Below are 15495 nucleotides of genomic sequence, written 5' to 3'. Positions count from 1 at the left end.
AACGAGAGGCACCACTCACATCTGAAGCAGTGTGAAGTGGACTTGTACTGAAACAGTACAAGTCGCAGTGCCCCGTTACAACAGGTATCTGGTCACCTTTGTGGATCACAGGACCGTGTCATTCTGTCCGAAACAAAGAACCAAGCTGCAAAATATTGAACATGTTTTGGTCTATTGTGAGAAATGGTACAACTGCCGCGTGCATGCGCTCCGTACAAGATGGTGGCGGAGAAAATAAGAACGTTGATTGTTTGTTGAGAGACTGGAGTTGCAAGGCAAATTATCGATGCTGGAAACCAGGCTAGAAATAGAAAGACGGAGCGCATGCACCGAAACGGTAATGAATATGCTTCACATCATGTATTTTATCGTGTGATCTACCACTTTCTTGTGGGCAATGCAGCCGAATATGCAGCTTACGTTTTAAACAGAATGCTAACTCGCTCCGACCCTAAGCGGGCGTCTCCAATGGAGATGTTAACTGGGAAGTCGCCAAGTCTAGTGGATATTATCGCTTTTGGGTCGCAGTGTGAGCCCTATCGATATCCCAAGAATATTTTTTTGAAGCAGCGCTTCGAGGTTTGAGTTGTTGTTGCAAAAAACGATGAGACGAAAGGTTTTCGCGTTTGGCTTCCGCGTGATCGCACTGTCATCACTACACACCAACTCCGTCAAGTCAACATGCTGACTGACGAGAACAATAAACAATTGGAGGAGGTCTTATGTAACGAGGCCGAGATTGAATTACAAGAGCTACCACGCACGCGCCAAGACCAGTACGCTTGTGCCGATCGTCGAATGCCTGTGGTGACTCAAACTGGACAGATGTAAGGTTAAGCTGAAGCGCGTCAGAATAAGCTGCGTGCTAAATCATTAAGAATGAGCTACGACGATCTAAGCGTACTCCAAAAAGTCGTTTCGGCAAATGGAGGCGGACATGGATAATTCAACTGTTTTAAAACCATCGCGTGAACTTCTAAATGCAGTCACAGCTGCTGTTCAGATGGACTGCTCGCCAGTATCTGGTGATGCGGTGAGCGCAGATGTTGCTGCAATCTCGCAAGGTTTTTTAAGCTGAATGTTCGAATCTATCCGATCGAAAAAAATTTGCGAGGCGATGTTCAGTCTTGAATGTTTTTATGGGACCGCGCTTATCATGAAGAGCTTGCATTCTTGCGTGCGAAAATCAAACGTGGATAGAGGTCAATCGAACCTGGTGTGCCGCGTTTGCACATTAAGTGGCTATACAAGAAATAAATCGCACAAGTGACGGAGGAATTAAACGTTACAACGCACAGCTTGTTGCGCGTGGAAATAGACAGGCGCTTACTGTGAAGGTTTTGCTCATATTTGCGGAGGTGGTGGACATGACAAGTGCAAAAGCTATTTTTGGGATCGCGTGGATTTGGCGTACATTAGCTCGGCATTTCGACGTGCCAAGCGCTTACGCGCGAGCTGCTAAAATGATGGAGTTGATATACATCTTAATATTCCAGAAAGAGTAACTTTTACGTCGGAGAAGCTGTCCAAGTATGGTGAAGATACCGCCAAAAAACTCTCTTTGTTTGGAACGAGCTTTTGTAGCTTAAAGCAGGCTGGCGGGTTGTGGCACCAGCTCCTTCATGGAACGCTGACAAACATTGGATTTGTGCAATGCATTACCAACACATGTTGTATTTTAAGTCTGACCTAGAAGGAACTGCTTTGTCGGCACCTGCGTGGATGCTCTCTTGGTGGCCCGAACCAATAACCAGCGTGCTGATGTTTTCTTCTCGCAGGTGACTTGAAGGATTTTGAGAGACTGAGAACGTTCTTGAATTGCGAGTCCATTACAATTCCGAGTCATGTTGCAAGATTGATCAAGAACCAACAAAGCTTGAGTGACTGTCCAAGCATGGGCTCGATAAATCGAGTTCAGTGCGAGCTCCATTCAGAAGAGAACTTTTGGATTACGATCAAATTGGAAGAGGATCGCCACTACTGGCAAATGGGCCTGGTACACCTCAGCGCCGGACCATCAAGACATTTTAGTCGCTGCTTCGAAGTTTGCTTTGGATTGCTCGCTGCACGAGACCAGACATTTCTTTTGCCGTTCACCATGCTTCTCGGCGTGCACAAGCACCAACAATTGGAGATTACAAGTTGGCGAAACGCATTGTGCGCTACTTGGCTGGAAGTGCTACGCTCAGCTAAGTCAATCTTGAATAGCACCCGCTGACCTCATTGCTCAAAAATCCACGGTTTTACTTCTTCTCTTTTCTAAAGCTTTTACATTTACCTTTAGTTGCGAAGACTTCTAAGCTACTTAGAACCTTCCTCTGCACGTCGTGTACGTGAAGTAATCGAGGCATCCTACCTTCACTGTAATCAGTGTAGGTTGACTAGTATACTAGCAAAGGGTGTCCCGTTACACATGGTAGCACTTCTTAGTCAACGGCCTACGCACGTTCCATTCAACATGGACATTTTAGATGAAGAAGGGGGAGCTTTCAATCTTCTCAAAAAGGCTATTTCACAACGCGTAAAAGCCTCACTCATTTGATTGACCTTAAATGGAGAGCAATCGAACGCATGAGTTTGGTCGTAGGTAGGCTGGCCGTTGGCGCCACGGTGTTCACTCTGGACACAGATGGACAACATGCTGCCATAGCCGAGTTCACATAATATGAACTCAACAAGGCCAAAGAAAAGGTAGTTTTGCTTTACCAGCAAGGCTTTTAACGCGCGTAGGTGCTGAGAGAACAGGGTGCTCAACAATTACATCGGTAAAAACAGCAGCAATTACATGCTGCTAGCGGGCCGACGAATTCACGTCGAGCCGAAAGCGCAAAGATCGAAATCTCCAAGTTATAGATTGTCGAAGACAACTCCTTTTTATGATACCTCGTCGATTTAGACGATCCCATAGAAGCTCGCCCCATCGATGACGATGCGACAAAAGCGAAATTTAGCATGTCCAACTTAGCCGGATGTGCCAAATCTTGAGCCTTAGGGCTCAAGCTTCACGACTATTGGCTTTTGAGTCGTATGAAGTCTTTAAGACCTGGCTCAGGCATTTATACGTGCCGAATTCTGGGCTCGAGGCGATCTTTTGGATTTGAAGCAGGGCAAGCGTGATCTTCACGCTTGCGCCCAACATACACGAAACCTGCTCAGTTGTATCGTGAGTCACCCAAAAGATGCACAAACACAGGAACTGTGTTTATTAAAGTGCTTGCAGATGGTCCTATCAAGACCCACCTGTTCCGGCTTATACTAAAGACGCTAGGAAAGCAATTTCTGTTGCGGAGCAGGAGGACCTCAGTATAAACCGGCTTTCGTCCACTCTAGGGCTTATCGTCCTAGGTCCAGATCCAATGGACCTCTCGTATGTAGAGAGCGAGAAATCCCGCTCTTAAAATCATAAACGATTGTAAAAATACAATCGTTGTCAAACGACGGGTCACTACGCCTGCCCCACGCTCAGTGCCTAGAAACACTGAGCAAAACGATCTGCTTCCCGCTAGGAGCAGCGGAGGACGCATTTCCGACGCTGTATCGAAATCGCAACTACGAGGTGGAACGTAAAAAAACTGTCGGCGTCAGTAAGTGCGAAGCGTTCTACTTATCCCACAACGTCAAAAGAATTTGCAGGCGTTTTGACTATTGTTGCTCCTCACACACATAAATTGTGTGTAACTGCCCCAGGTGATGAGGTTAGCCTCATCCTTATAAGAAATAAAGTGGCAAATAAATTGCCACTTAAGCCCGTAGTCGATTTTGTGAGGCGTCGAATAATTTATTCGACGCCAATCGCTAGAAGATAGCAGACTTAAATTCATTGAGCACGATGTACCTCTAACGAGGATGACAACAGGCGCATCAGTAACAGTAAAGAATTGTGTAGTTGGTATCCAATACACGTTAAAGAGTAAACAGTGCGATGCTGATTTCATCGTACTAAATTTCGTTGTCATCCTTGAAAAATCATGGCTTAGTAAGTGCGAGCCATGCATAAACTGGCAGCATCAAGCCGTGATGAGTTATGCACCAAGATGTTCATCAGATGGCCATCTGATGAACATCTTGGTGCATTTACAAGCGTGTGGATGTCTTACGAGTGAGTCCGATGGTCTCACTTGTGGTTCGGTCATTTGCACGACTGCACAATACCAGAGAGTGACAACCCATCTCACTGTAGGGTTAGATCCCGACGGCTGCGCACAAGCACATACAGTGTCGGTGTTCCACCATTCGAATAAGTTGAGTGGCACGGAACAAGGATGTTTGCTTAAAAGCGACATCTACTAAAATTAGAAACGCCTGTCTGAAAGAGACAGGGCGAAAGTCCTCGATCGACTGAATCGTCGATCTTAGAGGATCTCGCCGTGGTAGCGCAACCACAGCTCTAGGCAGTTGGGGGAGAAATTCACAAATAAAACTTGAGGGAATACGTCCTCACGATTTAGCAGGAATAAGTACCCATAAACATGTGGTTAAAGGTTCTCAGGGACATGTGGAAATAAGTTCCGAAGAGGAACCGGAGACATTAATTTTGTCTTCGTTACAACGAAACAAGTGCAGGCGCTTATGCACTTGATCTGATAGCGCCGCCGATGTTAACATAATTGCCAACGCTAGAATCGAAACGTTTCTTGCGTGATTTGCGTAGTGGCAAAGTCAGGCAAATTTGCGTTCTTGTCACAGATGACAACTACGTAGCCGATATTCGGTCGGCAATAGTATTTCCTGAGAACGAACGGATTCTCAGTAGTTTATCGTTGGACGAAAGTGTCCTCGTTGAGAAGAATCGGATTGAACGTTTTACGTCCCAATCCTGGGAGTGTTTGAAGACAAACCCTTTATATAACGATATAAAGGAATTAAAGGATGTATTCGTTGAATCAGTACCGTGCGAAGTGCCTAAGGATAAAGGCACTCGACACGAAATCGACTAATCCCAGGTTCGAAATACTGTGTCATGAAGCAATGGCCATTGCTTCGTGAACAAGTAAAAGCGATCGACAAATTCTTTGCCGAACGCTTAGCAGCGGGCCATGTGAGGGAGCCAACCTCCCTTCATAGCTTTCCGGCCTTCTGAGTGCGTAAAACAAGAGGAGTGGTTGCGATTTGAGCATCCACTGAATAAATTAAACGCTGCGACGGTACCGGCTCAAACGTCGATACCACGAGAAGACGTAATCATTAACAGTGTCAAAGAGTACTTTCTTATCGACAGTCGATCTGATGGATAATTCCATCAGATCCAATGCGTAAACAGGATACCCTTTCACGGAGTAAGCACCCCAAGCGGAAGTGGCTAGTTATACCACATGGGTTTAGTAATGCCCCTGCGACATTCAACAGATGTGACCAATCTGTTGAGATCGGTGCGGGACTTCGTACCAAGTCTTTTTGATGACGTCTTCGTTTATAGCAGAGCCATGAATGGAAAGTCGGATTTTGAACTACATCGTACCCACGTCCGAAAGGTCCTCACACTTATGCGTAAGCTTAAGTCGTATGCAAATCTCAAGAAGTGTGTATTCGCTGCAAGCGAAATACCACTTCTTGGGTGCATCGTGGGTAATCACGGTGTACGCCCGGATTCAGAAAAGATCAAGGCGATCACCGATTGGCCTGTACCATTCGATATAATGGGACTTCGAAAGATTCTCGGTTTAGCGGCGTACCTGCACAAGAAATCACGCAATTATGTCGAAATTTCAGTACATCTTTCTTCTTTGTTGAAGAAAAATGTTAAGGGGTCATGGAACGCTGATTGTTAGCGTTCCTTCGAGGGTATCAAAAAAAGCTTGATCCAATCGCCAATCCTGGCGATTGCTGACAAAGACCGACCTTTTCATGTGGTCGATGTTTTGCAATCGGCTGAGCATTAATGCAATATGACACAGACGGCGCAGAGCGAGTCGTCTGCTATCAATCGCAGCAGCTATAACCAGCCGAACGCAATTATTCAGTGCACGACAAGAGAGTCGTTACCAAGAAATATGCACTGGTTAAGCTTAGGGTCTATTTCTTGGGAGGTAGACCATTCATTGTTTATTCAGACGATGCGTCTTTACACACGTCCGTAAATAGCCCTCACCTCTAGCAAAGAATGGCGAGATTGTTGTTTTTCTTCGCAGAGTACAACTGCTCCGTGGAATATTAACCAGGACGACTTAATGTCGTCGCTGATGCCCTTTCGCGCCGGCCCGATTTTAAGCCGGCTGCGCAAAAAAATAGTGAGGATAAGCCCGCTGTTGCAACAATCAGCAGTGAGCATGAGCCCACTGTTGCAACCATAAGTATAAGTAATCGTCGTCAACATTACTTGCACGACGTTTAAAAAGCCTGTCATGAAGATAAGGCTCTCAATGTATTGATAAATTTTCTAAAAATTCTTCACAACAATCTTTGAAAGGATTGTGGAAATTGTATTGATCCTCAACGGATCGATACACAACACGCAACGGTTTACTATATTACACAGCTACTGCTGGCGACACTCCTCATGTCGTCTTCCGCACCCATAATGATTTGCGCTTACGCATCATGTATGAGTGCCACGATGCACCAAGCAGTGGGCATCCTCAACGTGAGAAGACCTATCTCACGATGGACTCGATCTAATAAAAGTATTAAAAAATGGTTTTTAATTTCAGTTATGCCTTTTATACAAAATGTGAGATTATATTAAATTTAAGTTCTTTATATTTTTAAAATACTGCTTTTTTGTATTTATTGTCTTACCTTTATTTTTGGAAGTTTGCATAATTTCACTTGTCACGTATTGTATAATTCTTATCCAGATATGGCTGCTAAATGGGGTGGAACAATTACGAAAAATATATTGGAGTTTAGTGAATAAAAACTGTAGAAACAATCTAAGTTTTTTACATGTTAACTATCAAAAAATCTAAGTCAAAAATAACAGAACTTAGAATTATAACTACAAAGATCAATAATATTTTTATTCATTAGTATTTACTAAGCTTGTAAATGTTTTTGTAGCTATTTAAGTAAGGTGTATTTTTATAAATAAGTATTTTTTATGAAATAAAGCACATTACTTAAATAGTTACAAAAACATTTCAAGCTTAGTAAATAATAATGAATAAAAATATTATGGATTTATAACATCGCCCGCAAGTTCATTCGTTTGTCAACGGGTTGAGTTCAGTGCTTCATCCCGTGCTCCATTACAAAATCTGCCTGTTCCGGCAGGTCCATATCTATGAATTTTGTCTTCGGATTTCCCGAAGACCATTACAAGAATAATGGTATTCTTGTGCTTGTTGATCATTTCGAAAAGGTGGTACATCTTGCTGCAGTACCGGAGTCGATCACAGCCAAAGACTGTGCTCGTGTCTTTCTCGCCACGATATTTCGACTCCATGGGTTACCCTATGACCTGGTCTTAGATCGAGACCCCAAATTCACGGCTAAGTTTTGACAATCTGTGTTTGAATCACTTGGAACATAGTTATAATTGTCAACTGTTGACTATCCTGAAATTGATGGTCAGGCAAAACTTGCAAATCGTATCCTCGAAAAGATACTTCGCGGATACGTCCACTCTTTTTTACGAGTTGGAGCGAATTCTTATCGATGGCAGAATTTGCCGTCAACAGTTCAGTGCAAATTTCTACAAAGCATACACCGTTTTTTGTGAATGGCTTACGCCATCCCCATATACCCACCTTGTTTGATAGTAACTCTTATTCAAGTGGTGGAGGGACTCGCTCGTGCAAAGAATAATCTAGCTCTTGCCCATTACGCATTTTTACGGTCATGGCGAGGGTACCTATGTTGAATCAATCAACATTGAGATGGACCTAATCAGGAATAGCGATAATGCTGTCACTGACTTTGATAGCGATACTGAAAGACAGCATCGAAAGCGATGATGTTCGTGAGAGCAATAATGCGCTCGCAAGTGAGGAGAATGACATATCCGCAGTGCGCACCGGTCGCACGAAGACAAAAAAAAACGAGTCAGCAGGAAAATTCCTGCTGGGGCTAGAGAAGCGGTGGTCCGTTTCGTACAGGATTCCATCGATTAAAGCTGTGAGCCGACAGAAAGGGAACTCTGACAAAAATGAAAAGCAAACATTCATTCATCTAATGTTAATGATCCAGTCTTACTGTATACGGTGAACCTACCAAAACATGTAGTGACGAATGTGGGCATCAACAGAATACTGAGAAAGTACATTGGCCCGTTTCGTGTTCTCCACCGCCACGGCAATGCATACACGATCGAGCTACTTCGTAAGATGCTTACGCCTCCTCAGTAGGAGGCTTCTTTGGATTCCGAGTCATCCCGGAACGGTCAAAGCGTCTGCCAAGCCTGACGATTCCGAAGACAGAGTCTGGTCCTCATGAACCAGACGTTCCATTCCCTCCTTCAATGGTGAAATATTTTGACGAGCTGTCACCAGCTCGTTTTGAAGGGATTGACTTGTCCGTTCGTTCGCCAGAAGGTCAACCGCAACTTGAGCCCTGGTTTTCATATGGACAAGAGGAACATTTTCGACCGTCACCCCTAACTCGGGACGACGGGATCGCTCGTAATTAATGTCCCTCCGTAAATAATGAAGGACTTGATCCACGTCGCGGTGTTGACTCGGGTTCGGCGAACAAGGCGAACCAAATTTTCCCTCCTCCTCCACATCCCTTGACGAATTCGAGTGGTGAAAAGCGTTTCCTTGTTGAGCTCTTTTCAAACTACCGTGGAGTGAAAAGGGGTTCGAACAAGTAATCTTGTTCGTTGGCGAGGATATCCACCCTCGCATGACAGTTGGAACCTCGTTCCCAACTGATGATGGACATTTTAGAGTCTCGTTCGACAGTACGACGATGGATGAGTCGAATAATGGAGTTGATATCGGTCGTTGTCTATACCAGACCAACGAGTTAAGTTGCTCTTAGAGGGCAACCAAGGCTTCTTTTCGGAAGCAAACCGCAGAACATTACGTTCCTTCTCCCGTTAATCCATACTAACGTTGACGCTAACATTCCTCTCAAAATGATCCCTAGAATTACTCTGTGCATGCTTACCGAAGTGACCTTTACGATCACTTCGTTCCTGGTGATGCATTCAGACATCACCAGAGCTATCGTCGTCCATGGAGTCATCACAATATGACTTCGCACCAAAAGGATCTTACCAAGTGTTATATACTTCGTCATCACCTCTTTGGTAGTCATGTTCGAATCCGTAGGTTTATTGGACGTAGCCCCGGTTTATCCGGAGGCCTTAACAGTCGTCACCGAGTCGGGCGATGACGCCGACTCGGCCCAGTCACCTACAATAGGAGTAGCAGGTGACTTGTCACTGCCACCTGCAATGGGAGTAGGGCGTAACATATATTAGTCAGCACCAATTGAATTAGAGGTGACTTTATTCCGCAATAGACGCATTAGCGTCTACTGAAACATTTTCATCGATAATAGCTGCATTCAGTGTGCAGATGCCAGCTCTGCTGCCTCACAGGCGGCGTCCACGGGTTTCGATACCATGCGCAATTAAAAGTTGGAATTCAAATAAAACTAACAAGTGCTAATTTGGAGACAGTACTTTCTGTCAATTACAATTGTCAGTAAAGTAACTGTTGTTTAAGGGGGTGCAACAGGGTGTCCCGTTACATTTATATTATTTCCTATGAGAGGAATAATATACGTTATTTCCTACGAGAGCAAATAAAAAAAGAAGTGCAAATTAGTAAGCTTGATTATTTTGACTTAATGGTTCCAATATTATCAAATCTAGTAATATTGACCGAATAAGACATTGGATCTATTGATTGGTTGATATTAATTTAAATTTACCCCTCCAATCATTACAATACACGATTAGGCGTCGCGGAGGTGCATCGTATAGTTAATTATTAATATTTTAAAAGCTATTCAATAGAAGATATTTATGAAAACCTAAATATTTAATTATACAGATTAACTTTCTCTCTATTCTAAAGCTTTTGAATTTACCTTTAGAAGCTGCGACTTCTCAGCTACTTAGAACCTTCCTCTGCACGTCGCGTACGTGAAGTAGTCGAGGCACTGTAATCAGTGTAGTTTGATTAATACTATTATCAGTACTAGCAAAGGGCGCTTCGATATACGCTACGTACTGCTCTTTTTGTGTCGTTAGGCACAAACATGTCTTAGTCGGTGGCTTTCGTGACGCTTGCGGTTTCGAATTTGCTGCTGGTATTCAAAATGAGAACGTCCATTTGCGCTAGTGCATTAGAAACATTGAGAAACATCCTACTTTATTGCAATAGCATGAGCGCTATTTCGTACGATTTAAGCGTATTTACGGGTGAACAAGCTGTACACTTGAAGATACTGTGATAAAAAGCACCGAGTCACTTTTGAGGCATCAAGATTTGGCTGCTCCAAAACTTTGCTGGGGCTGCCCATGAGCAGGCACGGAGCCACATTATCTACGTCCCGACAGCTGCAGCTGTCTCGGGTATATGCTGCTTCATCAAATTTGCATTTCGTCTTAATCGTATCTAATTTGGCCTCTTGCCATAAGACCTCTCGAATGCGTCACATTCATCAAGCCTTTGTACTCAATAGAGCAGCACAGCACAAGGGAGTAAAAAGGCTTGATAAATGTGATGCATTCGACAGGTCAGCAAAATTATCTTGGGATAATAATTTTAGATACTTATAATTCTTCAGCAACGCCTTGTATGAAGCCTATTCGTAAAGTGTCTGCAAACGAGAAAATACGACAGCCTTTCATTTTAACTGCCACTCAATTATGTTTAGCACGAGGGTCTTATGCTTAATTCCTAAATAAAAGCTGCCTGATACCAATTGCATTCAGTTAATAGGTCAATTGTGTCGGCAACATGGCTTTACTACTTGACAACATCTGTCTCAGTGAGGTTATACGGCCATGTTATATGTGCTAGATAAGTGAGTTCTGTTTTTTAATGCGGTCTGCAAATATTGATGTGTGTCCAGCTGGACTATAGACGGACGCTTCTCAAGCGACCTCGCACTGCAACGCACACACCTTCGGGCAAACGAGGAAACATTTAACGGTTTACTACTAGACAATAACGTAACGGAAGCGAACTCGTGCGACTGTGTACTAGACGTAAGTTTAAGACTATTTTATCTTAATAGAATCAGAAAATATTTTTACTTCAATAATAAGATACCGTATCTGCGCCCTACATGGCGAGCGTATTCATTCTATACAACTCGGCTCGCAGATGGCGTCAGTCCCATACGTTATCCCTTTAAAGCGAAAGCACCTGTGTGCTTTACAAATGCAAGAATCGGTCACCATGTGACAACATGGAGACACCTAACGTTACAAAGGCAAACTTGCCCATCTATAATGAGGCAACAGTTTCGTCATCTACGCCAACTACCGCAGCGACCATTAATGAAAGCCCTGCCCAAAAGATGCAGCTACTATTTAAATACAACATATGCCTTCAGTCTACTCATAAAAATCTGACACAGAAGAGCCTGAACATAAAGCCCAACCGACGGTATATGAGCTTGTTCAGTCGGTGTCACAAGCTCGTCGCTTTAAAGGCGGCTATGTGGCTGAAGCATACTACTCCATTCGAATGGCCTCGTTCAGATGTAACTAGTGTATCGCTTCTAGAATGCGCCGCTAAAGACGCTCATACGATTTATGGCGTGGAAGGCTCTCTCCTGATTTGGTCTTGTTGCGCTCGAATGAAATAATCGACCAGTACGAAGCAGAATTCCTACGCCGATTTCTGTCACATTCCTATGTGGTGAAGTAATGGTCATAGCGAATCAATTACGGCGTATCGCGTACGAGAGAGGTCATGGGTGGTACTGAATCCCTGCTTCTCTTTAACACGCTCCCCAGCAAGTCCATCTGGATTAAGCCGAGCGGCTTTAATTGGCGCTTCTTTTTAGAAGTCCGAGCATGTCGTTGCAAGGGCATCGACTAGCTCCTGAGAGTCGAAATTCTTCGGATAAACCTCCATTGAACGAGCATCTAAAGCTTATGCTTTATGGTGTGGTGGGCCAGCAACCTTCCAACAAGGAAGCGCTATTCCCAGCCGCAGCACCCAATATAGGCGGCATTCGACGAAAGTGGCGATTACGCCCACTTGCTCACGGCGCATATCCTGCTTTCGTTCAGACGCAAGCGCAAAGCGCTGATTTAAAGTCAAGTCTTGCGACTGACTTTAAATCGCCACGGTGTTCGCTCGAAGGATCGCTAGGGTTACGAGCGGCTTAAACTTCATCTGGGATTTTTGGAGCAGCTGATATTAAGAGACTTGCGTTAGATGCGCAGTTATTCTCACTCTCACGTTGTCCTTTCATTTGGGATGATTTGTAGGCTGTAAGTTATTCATTTTTTTGTCGCTCTCGTTTCAACAGCTCGACTCACGGTCAGTCTCACAATCGTAGACGAATCGCGATATGGGGCCTCTTGTGAATCGCCATATTGTTTCAGACGATCCACGTATAATACGGGGTGCATCTTCAAATACGGAGTGAAGGTGAGCTTAATTTACAGGTATCTAATCTCCTCGACCATCGTATATGGCCCAATAAAACGCTGTAAAAGATTCGAAGCACCACGAAGTAATATAGAGATTGCATTTCAAGGTAGGGTAGCATTACTTAATAGTACTCTGCATCCCACACTAAAGCATTCATGTTCTTGCAACCAGGTTTATTTGCAAAATATTTTTGCTTGTCCTGTGCGCGTGCCATCGCGTCATAGCTTTTCGTGTAATGGCTAACCGCTCAATCACAAAATGTTGAGCCTCGCTCACACTTTAAACGCCCAGCTCGCCTATGTCGCCTCCGCGAGGTCGGTCATCGAACGAAGCTGCCAATGACGTAATGTCGTTATAGTCAAGGAGCACAGGCATTTTTACGGTGACTCCGCACTGATACCTACAGTGTCGTGACCACTGCAAAGTGACATGGTCATTAGGGCAAGTTTCTGCCGTAGAAATCTCCCTTGTGGCTCATCGCCACTTCGGCGAAACTGTGACCCTCTTTCGCATTCGTACCGAGTGTAGTGAGGGGATCTCCCACACTAAGACTCAGGCTGCGCACAAACGAGACTGGCGTTCGATTATGATGCAGTTCGTTTATATAAAATGGTGTCTCCCGTATACTAGCGTGAATACTGATATAAAATAACGAACTCCACGAATTGCAATTGTTTGCTCCATTCCTTTGGAATTCCTACCATGCGGAATACATCCGCCACGACCCAATCAACTCATTCTGTTTCGTCATCGGTCTAGGAATGATCGGCTGTCGACATCTGGAGCTTTATACCCACCAGCTCGAACATATGACGTCAAAAGCTAGACGTAAAACGTGGATATAGGTCTGATACTATGGACTCGGGCATCCTGTGTAATCGATACACGTGATCCAAGAACGAGAGAGCTGGAGCTGCTTCCTTGCCTAAGATCGATGTGATTCATGGTGCTAAAAGCATCATTTTGCTCAGTCTATTTACAAAGACGACTAGCCCTGTCCAACCATTATGATCGGGCGGCATGCCAAACATGAAGTCCAGACTTACTGACTTGCAACAGTCCGTTGGAATAGGCAGCGGCTTCATTGGCACACTGCTGGGCCGTGTAAACTTTTTGTGCTAGCACAGTTTGCAGGAGCGAATATAGTTGGCCATCCATCGATATAGGTGTGACCACCAAAATTCCTCTGACACTCGTAAGGATGACTATTCACGGCCCAGATGACAAATCGATTGTGCATCATGGAGATCGCGAAGTAACTTCAGCTTGAGATCTGAGTCATGAGAGACATAAATTCTCAAGGGATCACGAGGTGATAGCTGATGCCATGACAGGTCATCGCAGTAGCTAAACCGACTTAGATTAGCATTCAGGTTGAGAAAGTAAGAGTGGAAAATAAAAAATAATACCTTTTAATAATTTTACTTGTATCTCCAAAATAACTGTCAATGGTAATATTGGTTACATGGTTGCTATAGTCCAAGATTGCGCCTGAACGCTAAATATTGTGCTGGAAGAGCCTGTGTGGGACTTGCATGACTGAGAAGCCAACTTATCATGTTATAGCAGAGCCGATGAAAGATCATTTGCGCCAATATTCAGTAAACTGTCTTGACGACTACGTAAAATCTTGAAGAAAGGCAGTATAAGTCAATTAAAAATAATGCGCAGTGGGTTTTAAAAGCTTGGTATGACTTGCCACTCACTACAATGTTGGCACTTTTCAATAAATATATCATATTCATTATGAAGCTGTTGTGACACTCATCCATGATGCGAAGTCGCAAATTACAATGAGTGGGACTGACGACGAGTTGTGTCGCCAGAAACAGCTGTATAATGAAATTACCCATTGTGTGTTGTGAATCGATCTAATGAAGATCGATACAATGCTGACAATTCCTTTAGGGATTGTTGTGATAGATAATTGACATTTACCGACCGCTCTCCATTCGAGGTCATGAAACTCTCACGCGTTGCGTGAAAGCCTTCGTGAGATGCCTGTAAGCCGCTCGCTTCTTCATACAACATGTTGACGTTAGATGAAACGTACGAAGTTGTTGACTAGACCACGAGGTGCTACCAGGTTGAACGGGGCACCTTTCGTTAGAACTGCTTCAGTTCTCTAGTCAGTACGTCCTTCGTCTTTGGGTTTTCTGAAGACGCTCCCGTGAATACTGGTATTTTTGGATTCTTATAATCAATTTAGCAAGATGGCCCATCTTGTTGCAGTCCCGCAGCCGATCACATCCGAAAGCTGTGCTCGTATTTTTGTCGTCACGATATTTTAACTCCATCATTTACCCCGTGAACTGGTTTCGGATCGAGATCCCGGTTCATTACAGGGTTTGGCAATACGAGTTAAAATCACTTGAAAACGAACTAAACTTTTTTGCTTCTGACAATTTGGAAGCAGATGCTCAGACACAACTTGCAAATTATGTCGTCGAAGAGATACTTCAAAGATTAATCTACTCGCTTACGAGTTGGAGTGAGCTCTTGCCGGTGGCATAATTTGCCATTAACAATTTGGTGCATGCATCAACAAAGCATGCACCGTTTTTCGCGAATGGCTTACGCCATCAACACATAACCACCTTCTTAGAGAGTTACTCTAGGGAGGGACTCGCTCGAGCAAATACCAATCTGGCTCGTGCTCATAACACATTGACTCAGGAGTCAATATAAAAATACCTATGTTGATCGAATCAACATCGAAGAAGACGAATTTAGCAATAGCAAAGAGACCTTTGTTGACTTTAATAGTAACGAGGCTTGTAGACTTAGCATCACAATAGTAGTTTCAGTGAGAGCGACAATGGTAGTACCAGTGAGAGCAACAAAGCTCTCACTGAAGAGCAAATTGAGAGCTGTTCAGTGCGCATTACAAGTAGCCTTCCTTCAGAATTAACGCTGAAAAGATTGTTGATTTTGCCGTCGATTCCAAAAAGACATCTTTCCGCGGGATCTGAATTTGCGCCGATATGGTGGA

Source organism: Bremia lactucae, linkage group LG4 (genome assembly GCF_004359215.1).
Source record: "Bremia lactucae strain SF5 linkage group LG4, whole genome shotgun sequence".
NCBI classification, from domain to species: domain Eukaryota; phylum Oomycota; class Peronosporomycetes; order Peronosporales; family Peronosporaceae; genus Bremia; species Bremia lactucae.
The sequence above is the reverse complement of the archived record's forward strand: the minus strand, read 5'-3'. Positions refer to the sequence as shown.